Source organism: Bubalus bubalis, chromosome 9, assembly GCF_019923935.1.
Source record: "Bubalus bubalis isolate 160015118507 breed Murrah chromosome 9, NDDB_SH_1, whole genome shotgun sequence".
Taxonomy (NCBI): Eukaryota; Metazoa; Chordata; class Mammalia; order Artiodactyla; family Bovidae; genus Bubalus; species Bubalus bubalis.
In genome coordinates this window covers 102,845,445-102,857,738 of record NC_059165.1, presented here as the reverse complement: position 1 = coordinate 102,857,738, position 12,294 = coordinate 102,845,445, and the positions used below count along the sequence as shown (strand labels likewise).

The window sequence follows — 12,294 nt, the reverse complement described above, 5'->3', positions numbered from 1 at the left end:
CTGCAGCCTGCCATGCTCCTCTGCCCATGAAATTCTCCTAGCAAGACTACTGGAGTGGGTAGCTGTTCCCTTCTCCAGGGGATCTTACTGACCCAGGGATTGAACCTCTCACACATTGCAGGCAGATTCTTTACTGACTGAGCCACCAGAGAAGCCTATGAAATACACGTTCTCAGAGGCCACGTGTACTCAAGAATCTACAAAATCTTTAGCAGAGGATGGTTTCGATCCATCGACCTCTGGGTTATGGGCCCAGCACGCTTCCGCTGCGCCACTCTGCTCTGACTTTTTAACTTTAAATTTCTATATAGTCTTTAACAGTAAAAATTTGACTTTACTTCTGAATGTATTACATTTACATATAATCTCCCTTTTAAATTTTTATTTTAAGGGCTAAAAGCAGTAAGATACTGAAAGATACTGAACATCATGAGTCATTAGGGAAATGCAAGTCAATGCCACAAGGTGATATCATTTCACACCCACTAGGATAACAAAATCATAAAAATGGAAGATCACAAGTGTAGGTGAGGATGCAGCGGTAATTGGAACCCTAATATATTGCTGTTGTGAATGTAAGAGTGCAGCCACTAATGAAACAGCTTGGTATTTTCTCAACAAATTAAGCCTAAAATTGCTCTGTGACCATACCATCCTATGCCTGGGCATGTATCCAAAAGAATTGAAATCAGAAGTTTTCAAAAAGTTGTATACAGCCCTTCAGTAGTGGCACATCCACAGTTGCCTAAAGTTGAATATTTGGGAAACAATTTGAATATCCATTAACAGATGAGTGAATAAATAAAATAAGTTATATCCATAACAAGAAATGTTGTTGTTTAATTACTAAGTCATATCCAACTCTTTGCAACCACATGGACTGCAGCACCCCAGACTCCTCTGTCCTCCATTGTCTCCTGGAGTTAGCTTGAATTCATGTCCATTGCATCAATGATGCCATCCAAACATCTCATCCTCTGCCACCCCCTTCTCCTCCTGCCCTCAGTCTTTCCCAGCATTAGGGTCTTTTTCAATGAGTCAGCTCTTCTCATCGGATGGTCAGAGTATTTGAAATTCAGTTTCAGTATCAGTCCTTTCAATGAATGTCAAGGGTTGATTTCCTTTAGGATTGACTGGTTTGATCTCCTTGCTGTCCAAGAGATTCTCAAGGGTCTTCTCCAGCACCACAATTCAAAAGCATCAATTCTTCAGCATTCAGCCTTCTTTATGGTCCAACTCTCACAGCCATACATGACTACTGAATAAAGCATAGCTTTGACAGTACAGACCCTTGTCAGTAAAGCAATGTCCCTGCTTTTTAACGTGCTGTCTAGGTTTGTCACAGCTTTTCTTCCCAAGGAGCAAGTGTCTTTTAATTTCACGGCTGTAGTTACCATCTGCAGTGATTTTTAAGCCCAAGAAAATAAAATCTGTCACTGCTTCCACTTTTCCTCCTTCTATTTGCCATGAAGTGATGGAACCAGATGTCATGATCTTAATTTTTCTAATGTTGAGTTTTAAGCCAGCTTTTTCACTCTACTCTTTCACTCTCATCAAGAAGCTTTTTGCTTTCTGCTATTTGAGTGATATCATCTACATATCTCAGGTTGTTGACATTTCTCCTGACAATCTTGATTCCAGCTTGTGATTCATCCAGCCTAGCATTTCACATGATGTACTTTGCATATGAGTTAAATAAGCAGGGTGACAATATACAGCCTTACCGTATTCCTTTCCCAATTTTGAACCAGTCCATTATTCCATGTCCGGTTCTAATTGTTGCTTCTTAGCCCACATACAGAATTCTCAGGAGTCAGGTGAGGTGACCTGATACTCCCACCTCTTTAAGAATTTTCCATAGTTTGTTGTGATCCACACAGTCAAAGGTTTTAGCATAGTCAATGAAGCAGAACAAAACATTTTATTGGGTCATAAAAAGAAATGAAATAGAAGAGTTCCCTGCAGGCCAGTGGTTAAGACTCTGCACTTCCAATACAAGAGGCGCAGGTTCAATCTCTGGTTAGGGAACTAAGATCCCACATACCATGTTGCATGGCCAAAAAAAATTTTTTTTAAGGAGTGAAGCGCTGACACATGCTTCAATATGAATGAACTTTGAAAACATTATGATAAAAGAAAGGAACTGGACACAAAAGGTCACATATTGTATGATTCTATTGATATGAAATGTGCAGAATAAGCAAATCCATATAGATAGATCTAGGAGCTGGGGGACAAAACAGATGGTGACTGCTAATGGGTACAGGTCTCCTCTTCAGGTGATAGAAATATCTTGGAGCTAGATAGAGGAGAGACGGTGGTTCACAACACAGTGAATGTACTAGATGCATGAAATTGAACATTTTTTAATGTTATGAATTCTATAATTGAATAAATTTTATTTTATGTGACTTTTACCTCAATAAAAAAATGCTATTTTATTTTACATTTTTCTTGTTAATCTGGATTTTTCATTAAACAATATATCATGAACATCCCTCCACAATGGACTCCACATGGACTGTACAGTCCATGGAATTCTCAGGTGGTAAAGGCAGATTCTTTACCAACTGCATTATCAAAAGGAAGTCCAAGAATACTGGAGTGGGTAGCCTATTGCTTCTCCAGTGGATCTTCCCAACCCAGGAATTGAACCAGGGTCTCCTGCACTGCAGGCGGATTCTTTACCAACTGAGCTATCAGGGAAGCCCTGTAATTGAATAAATTTTATTTTATGGGAGTTTTACCTCAACAAAAAATGCTATTTTATCTTATATTTTTCTTGTTAATCTGGATTTTTCATTAAATAATAAATATATCATTAATCTAGACTTTTGCATTAAATGAAAATCGGGAATATCCCTCCACAATGTGCAATCATCATCTTGAAGATCTTTAAAATCTTTAAGTGTTAAGTCTTCAATGCACTCTTTATTTTCATAAATGATATTATGATAGAAAACAATTTAGTTTGTCTTCACCTTACAAAAAATAATCTCTTTATGTACCTTGACAATTGGAGATATCATTATCAATTACTTATTGAGTTACTCTTAATCACATAACCTTTGGTGCAGAAATTTTATTTCTATAGCAGTAGCATCTTACATGCATTCATGTAAGATGTGGGTGTATTAAACACTTTTCATACAACACATAAGACTTGATGACTCCACAGACCTTGATGCTTTTGGTCCTATTAACAGAAGTAGATCACTGGAAGGGAGAAGGTGAGAACACTTCAGATTCCCCAGATAAACCCTGATTTCATCCTCACCTCAGTCTTTAAGATTGGAGTGATTAACTCACTTGCTCAAGGTCAATTAGTTGATGAGTGGTGGAGTGGATGTAAGTTTGGTTAGCTTGGCTTCAAAGGTCTTGCCTCATCTCCCAAGGAAATAATTTTCAAGATGTAGCTCAGTCCCAAGTGCATTAGATCAGTGGAGACCCCCTCACGGTTTAGTAGATGAGACTCTTTGAAGAGTGATGCTTAACTTTTTAAATGTAATATTTTTGACAGAGAATACATTCACTCATGTAGAAAATAAGATGTTCAGTGAAAAGCATTGCTTCTCCATATGTACTTCATTTTCCCTTTATTTTCATCTTTAGGTAAATGCTTTACTTTTTGTATAGGGCTTCCCTTGTGGCTCAGCTGGTAAAGAATCTGCCTGCAATGTAGGAGACCTGAGTTCAATCCCTGGGTTGGGAAGATCCGATGGAGAAGGGAAAGGCTACCCACTCCAGTATTCTGGCCTGGAGAATTCCATGGATTGCATAGTCCATGGGGTCACAAATAGTTGGACACATTTGAGCCACTTTCACTCTCTTACTTTTTGTATGTCATTTCATAATATATTTATGCCGATAATATATGTGCTTAATACCTTCAGCCTCATCTTAAACAAGTATGTAAGTTTATCAAATCTATAAAAAGTAAAGATTGCTCTATTTGGTGTACTAAGTTTCTAAGTGTCTAGAGTGGTGTAACCACGACTACCACAGTCACCCTTGATAATCAAAACATTTTCATCCCAACTCCTGCCAAACAGTGACCTATTCTCCATCCTTATCATCTGCCATCTTTCACTTAACAATGCATTTATGATTCATTCATGTTGCATTATTCAGTACTTTGGTATTTTATTGCTAAGTAATATTGCATAGTATGATGAGCCACATTTTCTTCCACAGTTGGAAAACATGTGGGTTGTTTTCAATTTTGTCCTATTATAAATAAAGCTACTGTGGATATTTGTGTATAAGTGTTCATTGGTCTTGGAGTGGGATGGCGGGGTCATATTATATGTGTATGTTTAACATTAGATGAAACAGCCAAACTATATTTCAAAGTGCACCATTTAAAATAATTTTCCAAAATTGAACCAGGAAGAAATAGAAAATCTTAACAACCCATCACAAGCACAGAAATCTAAACTGTAATCAGAAATCTTCCAGCAAACAAAAGCCCAGGACCAGAGAGCTTCACAGCTGAATTCTACCAAAAATTTAGAGAAGAGCTAACACCTATCCTGCTCAAACTCTTCCAGAAAATTGCAGAGGAAGGTAAACTTCCAAACTCATTCTATGAGGCCACCATCACCCTAATATCAAAACCAGACAAAGATGCTACAAAAAAAGAAAACTACAGGCCAATATCACTGATGAACATAGATGCAAAAATCCTTAACCAAATCCTAGCAAACAGAATCCAACAACACATTAAAAAGATCATACATCATGACCAAGTGGGCTTTATCCCAGGGATTCAAGGATTCTTCAATATCCGCAAATCAATCAATGTAATACACCACATTAACAAATTGAAAAATAAAAACCATATGACTATCTCAATAGATACAGAGAAAGCCTTTGACAAAATTCAACATCCATTTATAGTAAAGACCCTCCAGAAAGCAGGAATAGAAGGAACATACCTCAACATAATAAAAGCTATATATGACAAACCCACAGCAAACAGTATCCTCAATGGTGAAAAATTGAAAGCATTTCCCTTAAAGTCAGGAACAAGACAAGGATGCCCACTCTCACCACTACTACTCAAAATAGTTTTGGAAGCTTTGGCCACAGCAATCAGAGCAGAAAAGGAAATAAAAGGAATCCAAATAGGAAAAGAAGAAGCAAAACTCTCACTGTTGGCAGATGACATGATCCTCTTCATAGAAAACCCTAAAGACTCCACCAGAAAGTTACTAGAGCTAACCAATGAATATAGTAAAGTTGCAGGATATAAAATTAACATGGAGAAATCCCTTGCATTCCTATACACTAACAAAGAGAAAACAGAAAGAGAAATTAAGGAAACAATTCCATTCACCATTGCAACAAAAAGAATAAAATACTTAGGAATAAATCTACCTAAAGAAACAAAAGACCTATACATAGAAAACTATAAAACACTGGTGAAAAAAATCAAAGAGGGCACTAATAGATGGAGAAATATACTGTGTTCATGGATTGGTAGAATCAATATAGTGAAAATGAATACACTACCCAAAGCAATCTATAGATTCAAAGCAATGCCTATCAAGCTAACAATAGTATTTTTCAGAGAACTAGAACAAATAATTTCACAGTTTGTATGGAAATACAAAAAACCTCGAATAGCCAAAGTGATCTTGAGAAAGAAGAATGGAACTGGAGGAATCAACCTGCCTGACCTCAGGCTCTACTACAAAGCCACAGTCATCAAGACAGTATGGTGCTGGAACAAAGACAGAAATATAGATCAATGGAACAAAATAGAAAGCCCAGAGATAAATCCACACACCTATGGACACCTTATCTTTGACAAAGGAGGCAAGAATATACAATGGAGAAAAGACAATCTCTTTAACAAGTGGTGCTGGGAAAACTGGTCAACCACTTGTAAAAGAATGAAACTAGAACACTTTCTAACACCATACACAAAAATAAACTCAAACTGGATTAAAGATCTAAACATAAGACCAGAAACTATAAAATTCCTAGAGGAGAACATAGGCAAAACACTCTCCGACATAAATCACAGCAGGATCCTCTATGACCCACCTTCTGGAATATTGGAAATAAAAGCAAAAATAAACAAATTGGATCTAATTAAAAATAAAAGCTTCTGCACAATGAAGGAAATCATAAGTAAGGTGAAAAGACAGACTTCAGAATGGGAGAAAATAATAGCAAATGAAGCAACTGACAAAGAATTAATCTCAAAAATATACAAGCAACTCCTGCAGCTCAACTCCAGAAAAATAAACGACCCAATCAAAAAATGGGCCAAAGAACTAAATAGACGTTTCTCCAAAGAAGACATACAGATGGCTAACAAACACATGAAAAGATGCTCAACATCACTCATTATCACTCATTATTTGCATCAGAGAAATGCAAATCAAAACCACAATGAGGTACCATTTCACGCCAGTCAGAATGGCTGTTATCCAAAAGTCTACAAGCAATAAATGCTGGAAAGGGTGTGAAGAGAAGCAAACCCTCTTACACTGTTGGTGGGAATGCAAACTGGTACAGCCACTATGGAGAAGAGTCGAGTTGCCAGTACAGGTTCAATGCACAATACTGGATGCTTGGGGCTAGTGCACTGGGACGACCCAGAGGGATGGTATGGGGAGGGAGGATGGAGGAGGGTTCAGGGTGGGGCACACATGCATACCTGTGGTGGATTCATTTTGATATTTGGCAAAACTAATACAATTATGTAAAGTTTAAAAAGAAAATAAAATTTAAAAAAAAAAAAAACTGCCATATGACCCAGCAATCCCACTGCTGGGCATACACACCGAGGAAACCAGAAGGGAAAGAGACACGTGTACCCCAATATTCATCACAGCACTGTTCATAATAGCCAGGACATGGAAGCAACCTAGATGTCCCTCAGCAGACGAATGGATAAGAAAGCTGTGGTACATATACACAATGGAGTATTACTCAGCCATTAAAAAGAATACATTTGAATCAGTTCTAATGAGGTGGATGAAACTGGAGCCTATTATACAGAGTGAAGTAAGCCATAAAGAAAAACACCAATACAGTATACTGATGCATATATATGGAATTTAGAAAGATGGTAATGATAACCCTGTATGCGAGAGAGCAAAAGAGACACAGATGTATAGAAAAGTCTTTTGGACTCTGTGGGAGAGAGCAAGGGTGGGATGATTTGGGAGAATGGCATTGAAACATGTATAATATCATATATGAAATGAGTCCCCAGTCCAGGTTTGATGCATGATACAGGGTGCTCGGGGCTGGTGCACTGGGATGACTCAGAGGGATGGGATGGGGAGGGAGGTGGGAGAGGGGTTCAGGATGGGGAACACATGTACACCCATGGCAGATTCATGTCAATGTATGGCAAAACCAATACAATATTGTAAAGTAATTAGCATCCAATTAAAATAAATAAATTTATATTAAAAAATAAATAAAAATTTTAACTAAAATTCCCAGCCTTATTATGATATAATTGACACATAACATTTTGTCACTTTAAGCTGTACAACACAGTGATATAATAGATATATAACTTTAAAGTGATGACCACATGATGTTAGTTACTACCTCTTACCCCATCACATACTTACATTTATTTTTTTCTGACCAGAATATTTAAGATCCCCTCTCTCAGGGACATTCAAGCTTGTGACTCAGTACCATGTAGTCACCATACTATACATTATATCCCCAGACTAGCTAACTTATAACTGAAAGGTTGCATCCTTTGATCAGTATCTCTTCATTTCTCAAACTCCCGGTTACCACTACTCTACTCATAGTTTCCTTGAGCTTGTCTTTTTTAGATTTTTTTAGATTTATAATACATATAAGTATTATCATACTACAATTATCCCTCAGTACTTGGCGAGGGGTGGGGGGTGGCGCGGGGAATGGAGGGATTGGTTCCAAGACTCCTTGTGACATCCAAATCTGGGCATGCTCAAGCCCTTGATGTAAAATGGTGTAGTATTTGCATATAACTCACACATAACCTCCTGTATACTTGAAATTATCTCTGAGTGAGTGAGTGAAGTTGCTCAGTCGTTTCCGACTCTTTGCAACCCCGTGGACTGTAGCCCGCCAGGCTCCTCTGTCCATGGGATTCTCCAGGCAAGAATACTGGAGTGGGTTGCCATTTCCTTCTCCAGGGCATCTTCCCAACCCAAGGATCGAACCTGGGTCTCCTGCATTGCAGGCAGACGCTTTATCCTCTGAGCCACCAGGAAAGCCCTCCTTATAATGCCTTCTTCTTGTTGTTGTTGTTTAGTTGCTGAGTCATGTCCAACTCTTTTGTGACCCCATGGACTGTAGCCCACCAGGCTCCTCTGTCCATGGGATCCTCCAGGCGAGAATACTGGAGTGGATTTCCATTTCCTACTCCAGGGGACCATCCCAACCCAGGGGTTGAATCCTTGTCTCCAGCATTAGTAGGCTGGTTCTTTACCACTGAGCTGCCAGGGAAGCCCCTTTGATGCCTAACACAATGTAAACAATATGTAAATATTTGCTGGTGCACAGCAGATTCAAGTTCTGCTTTTTGGAACTTTTTGAACTTCCCCTCCTCCCCCTGAACCTTTTTGGATTGGGATTGGCTGAATCTGCAAATGCAGAATCCCCAGATACGGAAGGCTAGCTATATTTGTCTTTCTCTAACTTATCTCACTTGGCATAAGGCTGCCGAGTTTCAACCATGTCGTCACAAACAGATTTTCCTTCTTTCTCCTGGCTGAATTATATTCCATTGTTTATTATCCATTCATCCACTGATATTGTGAGTAATGCTGCAATGAAGATCAGAATGCAGATATTTCTAGGAAATCCTGATTTCAATTTTGCTGAACCATATGGTAGCTTTATTTTTAATTTTTTGAGGAACCTCTATACCATTTTCCATAGGTGTCCATGTCATTGAAAATTCTTATCATTAATGTCTGAGCGTTCTGGTTGTTCCCCATACTCACTGTCACCTGAAGGTGTCAGTTTCTCCCCAGCCATTCTTACGGGTATGTAACGATATATCACAGTGAATCTGGCTGCCAGTGCAGGAGACGCAAGACACATGGGATGGATCCCAGGGTCTGGAAGATCCCCTGGAGTAGAAAACAGCAACTAACTCCAGTATTCTTGCCTAGAAAATTCCATATAGAGGAGCCTAGCGAGCTATAGACCATGGGGTCGAAAAGAATCAGACACAACTGAGTGCACACACACACACACACACACAAAATAATTAATGATGGTGAGCATTTTTCCATGTACCTATTTGCCATCCAAATACCTTCTGTGGTAAAGCATCTTTTCAAATCTTTTGCCATTAATTTTCCTTGAATTATCTACCTTCCAATTATTGGATTTTACATAAGTCTTTTATCGGATATATGATTTGCATGTCTTTTTTTCCCAAGTGTGTGCCTGGTCTTTATCTTATATTTCTTTCACAAAGCAAAATTTTTAAATGTTTATAAAGTGCAACTTACCATTTCTTTCTTTTTATAATGTATGCTGATGATGTTATATATAAGAATGTTTTGTTTAACTTATTGGCCCAAAGATTCTCTTCTAGTTTTTTCTTCTAAAAATTTTATATTTTTACATTATTTAATTCCATGATTCATATTAAATTGAATTTTACATAAGGTATGACATATAAGTTGACTTTTTTCATGTGAATGTTCAGTTTTTCCGGTACCACTTATTGCAAAGACTGTCTTTTGCGCTTTGACTTGCCTTGCCTTTTTTTTTTTTTTTTTTTTTTTTTTTTAAGTTATGGACTCTGTTCCATTCAATTGATTTATGTGTCTAGTCTTTGGCCAGTATCATCACCCAGTCATGATTACTGCTGTTTTATAATATGTCTTGAAAGGGGTTTCGTAAATCCTTCAACTTTATTTTTCTTTTTCAGAATAATTTTGGCTATTCTAGGTCCTTTGCATTTTCATGAAAATTTTATAATCATCTTATTTCTACAAAAATTCCTCCTGAGACTGTGATTTCTCAGAATTTGTAGATCACTTTTAGGAGACTTAAGATATTACCAATATTGAGTCTTCCAGTGCATGAACATTGTACATCTCCACTAATTTTGGTCTTCTTGGATTTCTTTTATCAGCGTCTTGAAGTTTTCATCCTGGAATTCATGCACGTATTTTGTCAGATTTATACCTGAGTATTCCACTTTTTCCAGTTAATGATACTTGAGAAAAATGGCACTTGAAAACATTTTCCAATTGTTTATTGCTAGTGTACAGCAGAGTTGACAAATTTTTTCTGTAGGGACCCATATAGTAAATATTTTAGTGCTTGCAGGCCATATTCAGTGACTCCTCCTCCCCTTCCTCCCCTCCTTTTACAATTCTTTTAAAATATAAAATGATTCTTTGCTTGTATATCTTACAAAAACAGGCCACAGGTCAGATATGGTCCATAGACCATAGTTTGCTAACCCGTGGAATATAAAAATAAAATTAATTTTTTATATATTTTTTTTACATTTTTTTAAATTTTATTTTATTTTTAAACTTTACATAATTGTATTAGTTTTGCCAAATATCAAAATGAATCCACCACAGGTATACATGTGTTCCCCATCCTGAACCCTCCTCCCTCCTCCCTCCCCATTCCATCCCTCTGGGTCGTCCCAGTGCACCAGCCCCAAGCATCCAGTATCGTGCATTGAACCTGGACTGGCAACTCATTTCATACATGATATTTTACATGTTTCAATGCCATTCTCCCAAATCTTCCCACCCTCTCCCTCTCTCACAGAGTCCATAAGACTGTTCTATACATCAGTGTCTCTTTTGCTGTCTCGTACACAGGGTTATTGTTACCATCTTTCTAAATTCCATATATATGCGTTAGTATGCTGTATTGGTGTTTTTCTTTCTGGCTTACTTCACTCTGTATAATAGGCTCCAGTTTCATCCACCTCATTAGAACTGATTCAAACGTATTCTTTTTAATGGCTGAGTAATACTCCATTGTGTATATGTACCACTGCTTTCTCATCCATTCATCTGCTGATGGACATCTAGGTTGCTTCCATGTCCTGGCTATTATAAACAGTGCTGCGATGAACATTGGGGTACTCGTGTCTCTTTCCCTTCTGGTTTCCTCAGTGTGTATGCCCAGCAGTGGGATTGCTGGATCATAAGGCAGTTCTATTTCCAGTTTTTTAAGGAATCTCCACACTGTTCTCCATAGTGGCTGTACTAGTTTGCATTCCCACCAACAGTGTAAGAGGGTTCCCTTTTCTCCACACCCTCTCCAGCACTTATTACTTGTAGACTTTTGGATCGCAGCCATTCTGACTGGTGTGAAATGGTACCTCATAGTGGTTTTGATTTGCATTTCTCTGATAATGAGTGATGTTGAGCATCTTTTCATGTGTTTGTTAGCCATCTGTATGTCTTCTTTGGAGAAATGTCTATTTAGTTCTTTGGCCCATTTTTTGATTGGGTCCTTTATTTTTCTGGAGTTGAGCTGTAGGAGTTGCTTGTATATTCTCGAGATTAGTTGTTTGTCAGTTGCTTCATTTGCTATTATCTTCTCCCATTCTGAAGGCTGTCTTTTCACCTTGCTAATAGTTTCCTTTGATGTGCAGAAGCTTTTAAGGTTAATTAGGTCCCATTTGTTTATTTTTGCTTTTATTTCCAATATTCTGGGAGGTGGGTCATAGAGGATCCTGCTGTGATGTATGTCAGAGAGTGTTTTGCCTATGTTCTCCTCTAGGAGTTTTATAGTTTCTGGTCTTACATTTAGATCTTTAATCCAGTTTGAGTTTATTTTTGTGTATGGTGTTAGAAAGTGTTCTAGTTTCAGTCTTTTACAAGTGGTTGACCAGATTTCCCAGCACCACTTGTTAAAGAGATTGTCTTTAATCCATTGTATATTCTTGCCTCCTTTGTCAAAGATAAGGTGTCCATATATGCGTGGATTTATCTCTGGGCTTTCTATTTTGTTCCATTGATCTATATTTCTGTCTTTGTGCCAGTACCATACTGTCTTGATAACTGTGGCTTTGTAGTAGAGCCTGAAGTCAGGTAGGTTGATTCCTCCAGTTCCATTCTTCTTTCTCAAGATAGCTTTGGCTATTCGAGGTTTTTTGTATTTCCATACAAATTGTGAAATTATTTGTTCTAGCTCTGTGAAGAATGCTGTTGGTAGCTTTATAGGGATTGCATTGACCCTATAGACTGCTTTGGGTAGTATACTCATTTTCACTATATTGATTCTTCCAATCCATGAACATGGTATATTTCTCCACCTGTTAGTGTCCTC

General features: G+C 37.8%; 1 non-coding gene across 1 annotated transcript; it reads right to left on the bottom strand.

The window, feature by feature from the left end:
* Positions 1–209: 209 nt before the first annotated feature.
* TRNAM-CAU lies at positions 210–281 on the bottom strand. Its single transcript has one exon. It is a non-coding gene; the product is annotated as a tRNA-Met (tRNA).
* Between the last annotated feature and the right edge of the window lie 12,013 nt (positions 282–12,294).